An 11,946-nucleotide genomic window follows, 5' to 3' on the forward strand; every position below is an offset into this window, starting at 1 on the left:
ATAGCAATTATTGCAGTCTTAATTTTCAAGATATACAGTTGAAATTGGTGAATATTATTAGATGGATAGTGATACTGATTGTTGTAAAATTTTCAGAAAAATCAATTACGGAAATAGTGTTGACAATAGCGGTTTATTTAAGAGCAAATGCGCTAATTACAAATTTTACATTTAAAACTCAGAAAACGCACTTCTAGTGCTTGAAAGGTAGTTTACATTGTGATATTTTTACTAATTGAACAATTACTGACATAAGTCTGCATTTTTTAAACATTGAATAAATGTTAAAACGATAAACTGATACTTACATTATACCGAAAAATTATTTCAATAATTGTTCAATCAGTGAAAATATCACAATGTAAACTTACCTTTCAGGCACTAGACGTGCGTTTCCCATGTTTTTACTGCAAAATTTGTAATCAGCGCAAAAAGGTAGTTGAAATTTAAAAAAAAAGCATCTCAAAATTTCTATTCTTTCATGAGATACGTCCAATTGTTACATTTTGGACGCGTGAATTAAATTAACGCACAGAAAATATTTTCATCGTAAAATCACGTAAAAATAGTAAGTTTCCATTGACTGTAATTCTGATTGTTTATGATGAAAATTACAAATGTTATTTCATTTGTTTATAAGACAAAAACGTACTATTCTTTCGCAGCCATTTTTAACGTACTTAATACTCGACATTCAATTAGCCGCTAAGTGTACATTACACTACAACTCTTTAGGAATAAAATTTGTTCACTTTTATGGCTTTGCGACCGGCCAAAAAAACTTAGTCACAACAAAACAACAGTACCTTTTTTAATAACAAATAGCTTTTCTCAAAAACTATTTATCATTTTGAGCTCAAATTTTGCATAATACTTTCAGCTTCATGAAAGACATATTTTCAAAGACTTCGATGGATGTACGAGGGTGGTTCAAATATGATCGAGACAAATACTCTGACACGTTTATTTACTATCGAAAAAATTTACAAAAATTTACAGTTTTTCTAGGTATTTCCTCTCACAAGTTACGCATTTTGCCCACCTTTTACGAAGTTTTTTGATGCCGGTATCGAAGAATTCCTTGGGCAATTCGGACAGCCATGTGCGCACGAACTCCTCTACCTCGTCGTCGGTGTTGAATCCTTGACCTCCGAGGGTCTCTTTCAGTGGTTAAACATGTGGTAGTCGCAGAGTGATAAATCTGGACTGTAGGAACGATTAAACTTTTTTTCGCAAATAAATAAGTTGATCGCAATCTCCCAAAAACTTGATTTCGCCAACTTTGAACATTGCGCCATTCGTTCTGAACAAATATTTTTGCCTGCAAACATATATGACTATCCTGCGAGGTCCCCTGGCAATTTAATGCCCGGGTTTTTTTATGTAATTTGGAAGTACTTAATATTCGTGAGTTCACCTGAACGTTTGCATTGAGACACTACTACCATAACTATATAATTCGCCTGATTAAAGCGTCTTTTTGTTATTTTTTCACCAAGTATACAAAATTCTACAGATGACAATCCTTAAAAATGACAATAGAATAATTGCAATGATGTATGGCTAAGCTGTGTTCCTTAGTCTGCCGCTGAAGTGAAGAAAGGCGATAGAAAGAGGAAGGAATGTACCTTTTTTTTAAATTGTTCTCCTCCGTCTCAAGCAGGAAAAATAAAAAATTTTCACTTCAATTATCTAACGACAATTGACTTTTTGAGATTCGAAAAGGTGCAATTTCGTCTAGGCTAATTTATAATTTAGTTATTTACATAGATCCGATAGAGCGCGGCAACAAACAAAAACACTTGCATTATGGGCCTGCCTCCGGTCGGACGGAGAATTATTTAATTTTTCGTCCGGATCGTAAAAATCGTACTGAAAGCGTAAAAAAACTCTCCTTGAGCCGGAACCTAGCTTCGCGTTTTGTGGGCTATATTTCCCAATGACAAAGAATTCCTTAGATTAATTCGATTCCGACTCAGATAGATAAATGTCTGGGTAGTTTCGACTCGTGCCAGGTTGCCCAAGTGACTGCGATGATGATTTTTGTCCGATGTGCCTCGTCAGTTCAAAATTGGGGTAAATCAAGTAGAGATTTTTACAGAATTGCGGAATTTGGATTAGGAAGGAAGGGCAATGTCGTGCGACTTTTCGCATTTTTTTATAAGTACGCGAAAACTTCGTATTGGCAAACGCCTTCACTGGGATTTTGCACCTGCCAGGCAAGAAATGCGTCAGCACTTTTAAGGAAGTAAAGGACTTTAAACTCTTTTATAATCCTAACAGAATTTTAAAATTTCAATTCGCATCATAATTGATGCAGGTTGAAATTGTCAACCTTGAGTCAAGTATTTATTATTTCCAAACTGTTTAATGCTTACGTTTATAAATATTTAATTTTGTAAGATCTGGAATAGACAGATAAGAATCGTTAGAAGTAATGAATAGTTCAAGTTTTATTTCAAGTATAGAATACTTGGCAGACTAAGACCATTTTTGAGAACCACAGAGATAAATTTAACAAAAATTTAATAGTGTTAGCTGCCCGCCATAATCCACTAAGTTTACAGAATAATTTAACCGATCACAAGATTTAGCTCTTTGTTGAACCATTTGCAGCGTTTTTGTAAAGACTGTAAATAAACAACACCCCATCTTCACCCGTAAATTCGTAAAATTTGTTGTATTAACTGCCATCGATTTAAACGATTTTCTGGAGTAAATTCGAATGAGGGTTCTGGAATGCTGGTCAAAGGGGCTCCAATCAGAAAATGTCCAGGTGTAAGATAGGAAAAGTGTTCAGGATCATTTGAAAGAGGAGCAATAGGCAATTGTTTAATTCCCGGTCAGCACCGTGAAATGTCGTACCATTATCACTGTCCAAATGTACAGGTCTTCCTCGCCATGAAAAAAATCGGTGAAAGGCGGCGAGAAAAGCGGCAGATCAATAATCAGAAACGAGTTCCAAATGGACAGCTCGCGTACAACAACATACGAAAAGCGTAACGTAAGTTTTGTAACTCTTTCTGCCATGACCGGAAGCAAAGCAAACATTAAATGGGTCTGCATAGTCCACACCAGAATGTATGAATGGACGATTTGGGGTTACTCTAAATTCAGGTAAGTCCCCCATAAGTTGTTGAGACAGAGCCACTCTCTCATGTGTGCACTCCAGTTAACCTTTGATCAGTCATTTAACCAAACAGCGAGCTCATAAAATCTATTAACTCTGTCTGAGTGTATGTAAAGTTAATTGCTGACCACCGTGTAAAGATCGAAAGTGAGCATGCGTGGCGATAAGCTCACTTATATGGTGACGCGGCAACATGATAGGATACTTCTCATCAAAACTAATAGGAGCATGCCATAGTCTTCCACCTAACCTTAAGAGATTGTTGGAATTCAAAAATGGATTCAAACTTGTTGTCTTTTAATCGCATAAAGAGAAATGGTTAAAAATTTAGGTTTAGGCTTATTAAGTTTTGAGTGCTTGAACACGAAGGTATCAATAAACCTTTTAAAAATAGGCCGTTACGCAAAGCAATCTTGGCCAAGAAGAGAATTTAGGCATCAAGTTAAATGGACTTTTGATCACACTCAAAACATGAAGCCTCTCTAGTGGCCGCTGTTCTAAATTTGATTGTGAGGGGTCTGCGTGGCGATATTCAGCCCATTTTGAGAAATGCAACGTTAACCAAGGTGGGCCTTGCCACCATGAGGAATGCCTTATCAATTTTTCGGGCGTAAAACCCCGAGTAGCGCAGTCGGCCGGATTATCTTCAGTAGAAATGTATCGCCATTTCGCGCGAGGTACCAGCTCATGAATTAGGGAAACTCTATTGGCGACAAACACAGGCCAATTGCAAGAATGTTTTTCTAGCAAAGCCAAAACTGTTACGAAATCAATGTGACAGTAAATAGGTATTTTATATAATGGCATAGTTTCCATGACAAACTTAAGTGTCTTAGTTAGCAACGCATCTCCACACAACTTCAAACGAGGAATTGATACATGTTTAACAGGAGCTACCTCAGATTTAGCCAACATTAAGCAAACATAAGCCTCCTTTAAATCTTCACTAAGAATTCTAATGTAAACGAAAGCTGAATAAACTTTTGACGAAGCGTCAGATAAACCATGAAGCTCGAATTCAGAGTTTGTCTGCAATTGTTGTGTCCATCTCGGGACTTTAAGTGCTTCTAATTTTTCCAGAGAACCATGATAATGTAACCATTGAATTTCAAGATCATCAGGTAGTCTTTCGTCCCAGTCGAGTTTACGCAGCCAAAGTACTAAAGAAGAAGTCCATTTAAAAAGGAATGAATCAGGCTGAGGATCCCAAAATAAACCTAGAACCTTTATCTGAGCATCCTCCGCTAAAGGAAATTGGGCAGCACGTTCCTGTTCTCCCGAGGGACAATCTTCCAATAGTTCGGGTTCATTTGTGGCCCATTTTCGCAAATGGAAACCGCCAGCTTCCAATAACAGTGTTACTTGAGCTCGCGCCTGTTTAGCCTCAATCTGACTATCTGCACCAAACAAAACATCATCGACGTAAATATTATTTTCTAATATAGTTTGGGCTAAAGGAAATCTATTTCCATCATCATAAGGTAATTGCTTAACCACAACGAGATGTTCTTATTATCGGGTTACCAACATTTTATCACGCTCATTGTATTTTCTATGATCAAAATTTGGAATTACGAAATTTTTTCTTGAAACTTTTTAAAATGATTCAAATTTGTGATTGTAACAGTGCAATAGTGATTTATTATTGCAATTGTCAATGACAATTTAAACGAGTATTTATGCGCCAAGGCATCAGGCGCATCGGCGTAGAAGCGTGGGGACACTTGCATCAAGTTAGCTAGAGATGCAGCGGCAACTTCACAACGGCTTGGTATACCCACTGTGGAGTGTGGTTCATTGTTAAACGACCTCATTGAGGTCGTAGAAGCATTGGCTTCTTTGAAATGTACAACTGAAAAGTGGTATCACCTACTTATTCATATGCTTGTTCAACGTTTGGACACTACGACTCGCAAATCATGGGAGGGCAGCTTAAGACCTTTAACTGCGCAGGCGAAGTACGATGCTTTACATAATTTTTTGGTGGGCAAGGTGGACATCTAGGAAGCGGTTGAGTATTCGGAACTTGGTACCACCAACACGTCCAAGGTATCTTCAGGCAACAACAAAGAACCGATAGGATGTTTTAAAAGGAGTTACACCTGAATTTCTAGAGATATCTAATCTTTTTTGTTTTGACCAGGATCCTACTTTCAGAGAATTGTGAAGTTCGCGTCAACCAGCTTTCGATTGCTTTTATATTTCGGATTCAACTACCAGGAAAGCTGACCTTGGTGAATAAGAAGACTGGATTCTCTGAGATTTTTTGCATCTTAGATCCCATAGAATGGTGGGCTCCGATTATAGTCCGAGTCAAAATTTCTATGCAGAGTCTGTCGGCTCTCAAACTGGATTAGGATCAATCTTTACCCTCTGGTCACATCAAAACTTAGCTTTAGTTACGCGCTGAACTACCAGAACTTACATCACTGATCACCCCACACGCTACACATAAGATCTGTGCTGAATTTGTCATCTTCAGTACCTTCATATCTATGGTCATATACCAAAAAGCGACAACCCCTCCGAATGCGTTTCAAGAGAAATTGCACCATCAAAGTAAGAGGATCAACAGATTTTGTAGCAGGGTTTACCTTGGTTAGCTCAATAATTGAAGACTTGGCCACTTCTCAAGAAATACTCGTCCTCGATGAAGTTATTGAGAGTCACAGCTCTCTATCTGAAATTATTGGCACTGCTCCGCATGAAGTGCACCGACAGCCACTCTGTCATCTCACATCCATTATGCTTATACTGGCTCTGCGACGCCTGATCCGATATACTTAACGAAAAAAATATGCAAAAAAATCCATAACATTCAGAAGCGACTACCACTGGTACACGGAAGTGAATTGGCCAATCCTCTTCCCTTCTTTGATGAAGATGGCTTGTTACATTTTGGAGGTTGTTAGCCTCACGCCTTACTGGACTATGCCGAGCGATGTCCATACATTATTTCCAAGGATTCTTTCATCTTCAATCATCAGGAATGGCCATAAGCTTATGATGCATGGAGGCTCAAATTAACCCTCTTATATCTTCGGAGAAGATATGACCACTGTAATGAAAAGGGTGTTGAGTCGTTTTATGATAGGCGCTCGACGTAAAGCGTTACCTTCTCCTTAGGCAATGGCTCCATTGCCACCCTTCAGGGTCAACTAAACTTTTCGACCTTTTGCTGAGACTAGTATCCACTAGGTAGGTCTCATCTTTATACATACTTCCTGACGACGGGGTCACAAGGCTTATAAAGGTTATATTGTCCGCTTCGTCTGTTGCGCTACTCGAGCAGTTCATTTTGAGGTTGCTTCCGATTGTACCACGGACGCATTGATCGACTCTTTATAGACATTTTCAGCATGTCGAGGAATATGAAAGACCTTGTTTAGTGACAACGGCGCCAAGTTCATGGGAACTTATCGACAAGTGCGTTAAATGTTTTCTGCAGCATCAACTGTATACTCTAAAATTGTCCGTTATCTTACAGATAACCAAATTCAGTGGAAATTTAATCCGCCTACAGCTCCAAATTTCGGTGAGCTTTGGGAGGCAGGAGTTTGTATCGTCACACACCGTATGCAGCGAGTTCTGGGTGACACCACCCTTACTTTCGAAGAAATAAGGACGTCCCTTACTCAGGTAGTAGCCTGCCCGAATTCGAAACCAATTCAATTATTAAAGAACGACCTTGAATTCTAAATGATAAGCTCAGTCCATCTGCACATTAGCAACTCCTAACGCAAATGTATAAAACTTTATAGAACAGATGGTCTTTCGAGTATCTACACGAAGTTCAAGTTCGTTCAAAATGACAGAAGGAGAAACATCCCGTAAGTATCGGAGATCTTTCACAGTTACTTTAGTAAAAACTTCTTCCAACAAAATGGCCTCTGGCCCGCGTAATTAAAGTCTGCCCAGTCTCTGATAGTCAAGTTCGTTCAGTATCTCTTAAAACTGCTGCAGGTCAGTTAAATCGAAATGTTGTAAAACTTATCAAACTTTCTGTTTTACGTTAAGATTTAATAATAGATATTTTAATTTCCTTTCTCATCGTCAACTCTCTTAAGATGAATGCGTCCATTGAGAGGATCAATACAAGCACTAGTCACGTTCCACCATGGATTTGATATACTGGATATTCGTAACATGTCTGGAAGATGGGGGTAATGTTTAGGATTTTAACGAGATCTTACTTTCGCGGTCACACGGCTAGGACGAATGAGGGGACCCGTTAGACTCAGAAAAAATCGTTACAAACGTTTTTGTGGAAAAAGATTCATTCGTTTTAAACGATTAAACACTCATTTTTCTCGGAAAAGACGCAAGATGTGAATAGTAGTTCATTATGGAAAATTGTTCTCCTTCCTAAAATCTATAATATGATACCATTATGACATGCTTTTTTTGCGTACTTAAATTTTTTTCAAACAAATAGAAAAAATCTATCAATTTTTAAAATTTGCATTTATTTAAACAACTGTAACATTTCCTTTTTTCAAGAAGTTGTTTTTATATCAGTAATAATGTGAAGTAAATTCCCCGATTGCTCAGCTTTAAGGGCATGCTCTTCGGTGACCACGTGGCCAAACTAGTCCCCGGTTATATGAGCATTTTTTTTGGTGTTCACTGTGTCCACACGGATTGAGGTATCGTGTTTCAAATTTGACAGATTAAATAAAAGGCACTAAAGAACGTTTGTATACATCAATATGTTTATAATTTTTATGAAAGTTTATTTATAAATGGATGAAATAGGATATTACCATTCGAGTTATAACACTCTGCAGATAATTCTTGGTTTGATGCATTTCAGATCTTTTGATTCGCGTATATTGAGCACTGACATAAATTTTGGACCAAATCGTCTAAAACTTAAAAAAAATTAATATAAGCAATAAAATTTGCACCTTCGTTGCAAATAAAAATTTAGCATCTACACACACGTAATCTATTATTATTTTTGGAGCATTTTCAGCGATTTCTAACGGAGAAAAAAAGAAATTTTGAATGTTAATAAAGTCGAGATCACGAGACTAAGTTCGTTCATAAAATTTTTGTGTAGAAAATGAAATGATTTTCATTTTTTTGTCCTCACTACGTCCACACGGATCGAGATATCGTGTTCAGGATTTAGGAAATTATACAGAAAGCACTAAGGAACGTTGCATATATCAAAATGTTTATAATTACGAAGGAAGTTTTCTAGTAAAATACTATAGGAATAGGAAACAAACTTTTAACGTCGATAAAATAGATGCCTCCATTTTAAAAAATCGAGGAATATCTTATAAGGTGATACTCGAAAATCCGTCCAAGTCCCATCTTGAGAAATGTGCATCTTCAGAAAATAATTCAAATTTTCTCATGGTTATATATTCTTGTGTATTTTGTGTACTGGTGTAAAACAATTCTAAGAATAAAAATTAAATTTCGCTTGGGGGCGAAAGACAAGCCGAATCCGACGCTTAGCCCCGCCGGTTGGTTCACTGTCAACAATACTTATCAGCTGATCGATTCAACGTCAAGAATTATGGAAATTGGTTGGAGAACTCCGACGAATAAATTTTAGCTCATTGCTGGTGTTGCTATGTTTCCAATTTGAAATGACAGATCGGCCCGGCATGTTTATTATACTTTTGATTGTTTATTATTTACCAAAGAAATGTTTTGTGGTTTTGTATGTTTATTACTGACAGTATCGGCAGTCATAATTTAAACAATGATTACTTAATAATAATTTAACAATCATGTCTTATTCATAATTTTAATAAGTAACACCTTATTCCTGAAATTAATAACTAATTTCCATTGTTTGTTTTTTTTCACAGATCGATCATAGATGAAATACACATCAGGAAATGCAGATGGATTTTGTGCATTTCAGCTGGTTCATTTCAATGAACATTATTGGAAAACCATTATCTCTAGACATTATCCCAAGACTGGGGATTGATCATCCCAAAATTAATTCTAATTCAATCTGATGGTATAGAGAAGTATCAAAAAAATATTAGGAGGTAATTTATCTTGTCTGAATTTTTATTAATAAAATATTCAGGGATTTTTTTGAATTTTCGAAAATGTTTTCTCTGGAACTCATCCTAAGATTTGGTTTAGTCAACCAATAAAATAAATTAGAGACTCGGTGATAGAATTGTACAATAAATAAATCTAGACAAGATATCTTAGGCCAGAATTTTTATTTCAATTTTTTTTAGAAATTATTCTATTTTCGAAAAAAGCTATCTCTGGATCTGATTTCCAAACTGGCATTCAATCAGCCTCAAAAACTAATTCTGATTCATTTTGTGGTATAGGTGTACCAAAAAGATATCTCGAAGAAATTCTACTTGCCTGAATTTTAATTAATAAAATATTTAAGGATTTTTTTGAATTTTAGAAAATGTTTTCTCTGGACCTCATCCTAAAATTTGGTTTAGTCAACCAATAAAATATTCTATCTATTATCTACGTCAATTCTCTGTCCTCCATCAGCAATTCTTTTTCAATCAAAGCATAAAATGACGAAGCGAAGACTCCTTTCAATTAATTCTTGTACGCCTTAATTCTGTACTGGGGTATCTTAGAAGATTAGACATTTTTAGTCTGTTAATAATCTTTTTCCTAAATAGAAAATTCAATTTTTGAGAGCGCTTTTTGCCTCTTCGAGAGAATTGTCAAAATAGTGCTTATGAACTTTCGGAACTTCGCTCGCAAGTTTGAGCGCGCTTAGGGGGCGCATCTGTTGAATCTCGCTCTTCGCGGTCGATAAGGGGTCACCTCGCGCTTCGCGCTCGGATATTTATTCTTTGCATGTGGAATGCTTGAATAAAACTTTATCAAAATGATCTCTTTTAGGTGGCAATATTTATATGCGTCTTCAAATACTGAATTGTCTATAACTTATTCAAGTATTGTCAAAGATTAAGTTTCTCAAAGCTCTGTAGGTTTTTCACGAATAAAACAAATAGTACGCGTCCTATCAGGAAGTGATTCTTAACGAAATTGCAATTTTTTTTGGGGGTAAAAATTTTAGTTAATTCATTTTTTCTCGTATTCTACATAGTTTGAGAACAAAATGGAATTTTTTGATTATTTTTTATGCAATCAAAATTTGAATTTTCTATTTTTTTAGAAAATCCAAAAATCTGTTACGACAGTCTTGTAGGAATTTTAAAAAGCAATGTTTTTCTTTTCCTGACTTTTTTTCATATCGTGCGTTTTTTTGCTTCAATTTTGGAATTTCGGTTGATTTAAAAAATTTTCAAAATGCTATAACTCTGAGAATTTTCTTTTTATCGAAAAGAGTCATTAGGATCAATTTTTTGTCCATTTTAATGCTACAAATATCCTGAAGGATCGTCAAAATGGTGCTTAATCCCTTTCATCACACCTTTATTTAAATTAAACTTCTTTATTCATAGAAAAATTGTTTACAATTTTTATAGGTAGAACTATATTATCAATATGATGGCGTTCCACTGTATCGCACGAGAAAAGCGTTTGTCATGCGTATTTTCCTTCACAGGTGATACCAATAATATATGTATAGGACAACATCCAACTGAAAAGATGACATCTGAAATAAAATTTACGGAATTTGTATCTTCATTTCTAAAGGCATAATTTAAGCTTAAACGATAACTCAACCAAATACACTAAAATAAAATTTTGAGTGGATTTAAGTTACACATGTATGAATTTAATATTTAGAAATGATAAAATAAATAAATATAGCAAAAATTCTGGAAAAATTGGAATAAAAATTCTGGCACAAAATATCGCTTCTGCATTTATTTCTGCTACACTAACGATTCTCTAATTTATTTTAGTGGCTGATCAAACCAAATTTTTAGATGAGGTAAGGAGAAAACATTTTATAAAATACAAAAAAAAATCCTTAAATATTTTATTAATTAAAATGCAGGCAAGTTAAATTTCTTCAAGATATCTTTTAGGTACTCCTATACCATCAAAGTGAATTAGAATTAATTTTCGAGGCTGATTGAATGCCAGTTTGGAAATCAGATCCAGAGATAGCATTTTTCGAAAATAGAATAATTTGTAAAAAAAATTTGAATAACAATTCTGGCCTGAAATATCTTGTCTAGATTTATTTCTGATACAATTCTATCACTAACAAATCTCGCATTTATTTTATTGGTTGACTAAACAAATTTTAGGATGAGTTCCAGAGAAAAAATTTTGTAAAATACAAAAAAATCCCTAAATATTTTATTAATAAAAATTCAGACAAGATAAATTACCTCGAAATATTTGTTTGATACTTCTCTAAACCATCAGATTGAATTAGAATTAATTTTAGGCTGATCAATCCCCAGTCTTGGGATAAGGTCTAGAGACAACGGTTTTCCAATAAAGTTCATTAAAATGAACCAGCTGAATTGCACAAAATCCATCTGCATTCCTGAAGTGTATTTCATCTATGATCGATCTGTGAAAAGAAACAAACAATAGAAATCAGTTATTAATTTCAGGAATAAGGTGTTACTCATTAAACTTATGAATAAGTCATGAATTTTTAAATTATTATTAAGTAATTATTGTTTAAATTATTACTGCTAACACTGTCAGTAATAAACATACAAAAACACAAAACATTTCTTTGCTAAATAATAAACAATCGAAAGTATAATAAAAATGCCTCGCCGATCTGTCATTATTTCGAGGTTATGTTCCGATTCACCTTTTCAGCCAAATCGCTGTAAGGAATTTTAGGTAATGTCAATTTAAAGTTTACGCATGTAATATTTTATTCACTTTATTTAAAACATACCTTTTTTATGCCGCAAATA

General features: G+C 35.1%; 1 protein-coding gene and 1 long non-coding RNA gene across 6 annotated transcripts in view; both read right to left on the reverse strand.

Moving 5' to 3' along the window:
• LOC117182365 (UDP-N-acetylglucosamine--dolichyl-phosphate N-acetylglucosaminephosphotransferase) overlaps nt 1-11,946 on the reverse strand; it is a 174,950-nt gene that overhangs the window by 126,672 nt on the left and 36,332 nt on the right. The gene's annotated exons all lie outside the window — the stretch shown is intronic.
• LOC117182366 lies at nt 10,529-11,456 on the reverse strand. Its single transcript, XR_004468302.1, has 2 exons — nt 11,398-11,456; nt 10,529-10,709 (listed from the first exon to the last, which is right to left on the reverse strand). It is a non-coding gene; the product is annotated as an uncharacterized LOC117182366 (long non-coding RNA).

Source organism: Belonocnema kinseyi, chromosome 10 (assembly GCF_010883055.1).
Source record: "Belonocnema kinseyi isolate 2016_QV_RU_SX_M_011 chromosome 10, B_treatae_v1, whole genome shotgun sequence".
In the NCBI taxonomy this organism is placed as follows: Eukaryota; Metazoa; Arthropoda; class Insecta; order Hymenoptera; family Cynipidae; genus Belonocnema; species Belonocnema kinseyi.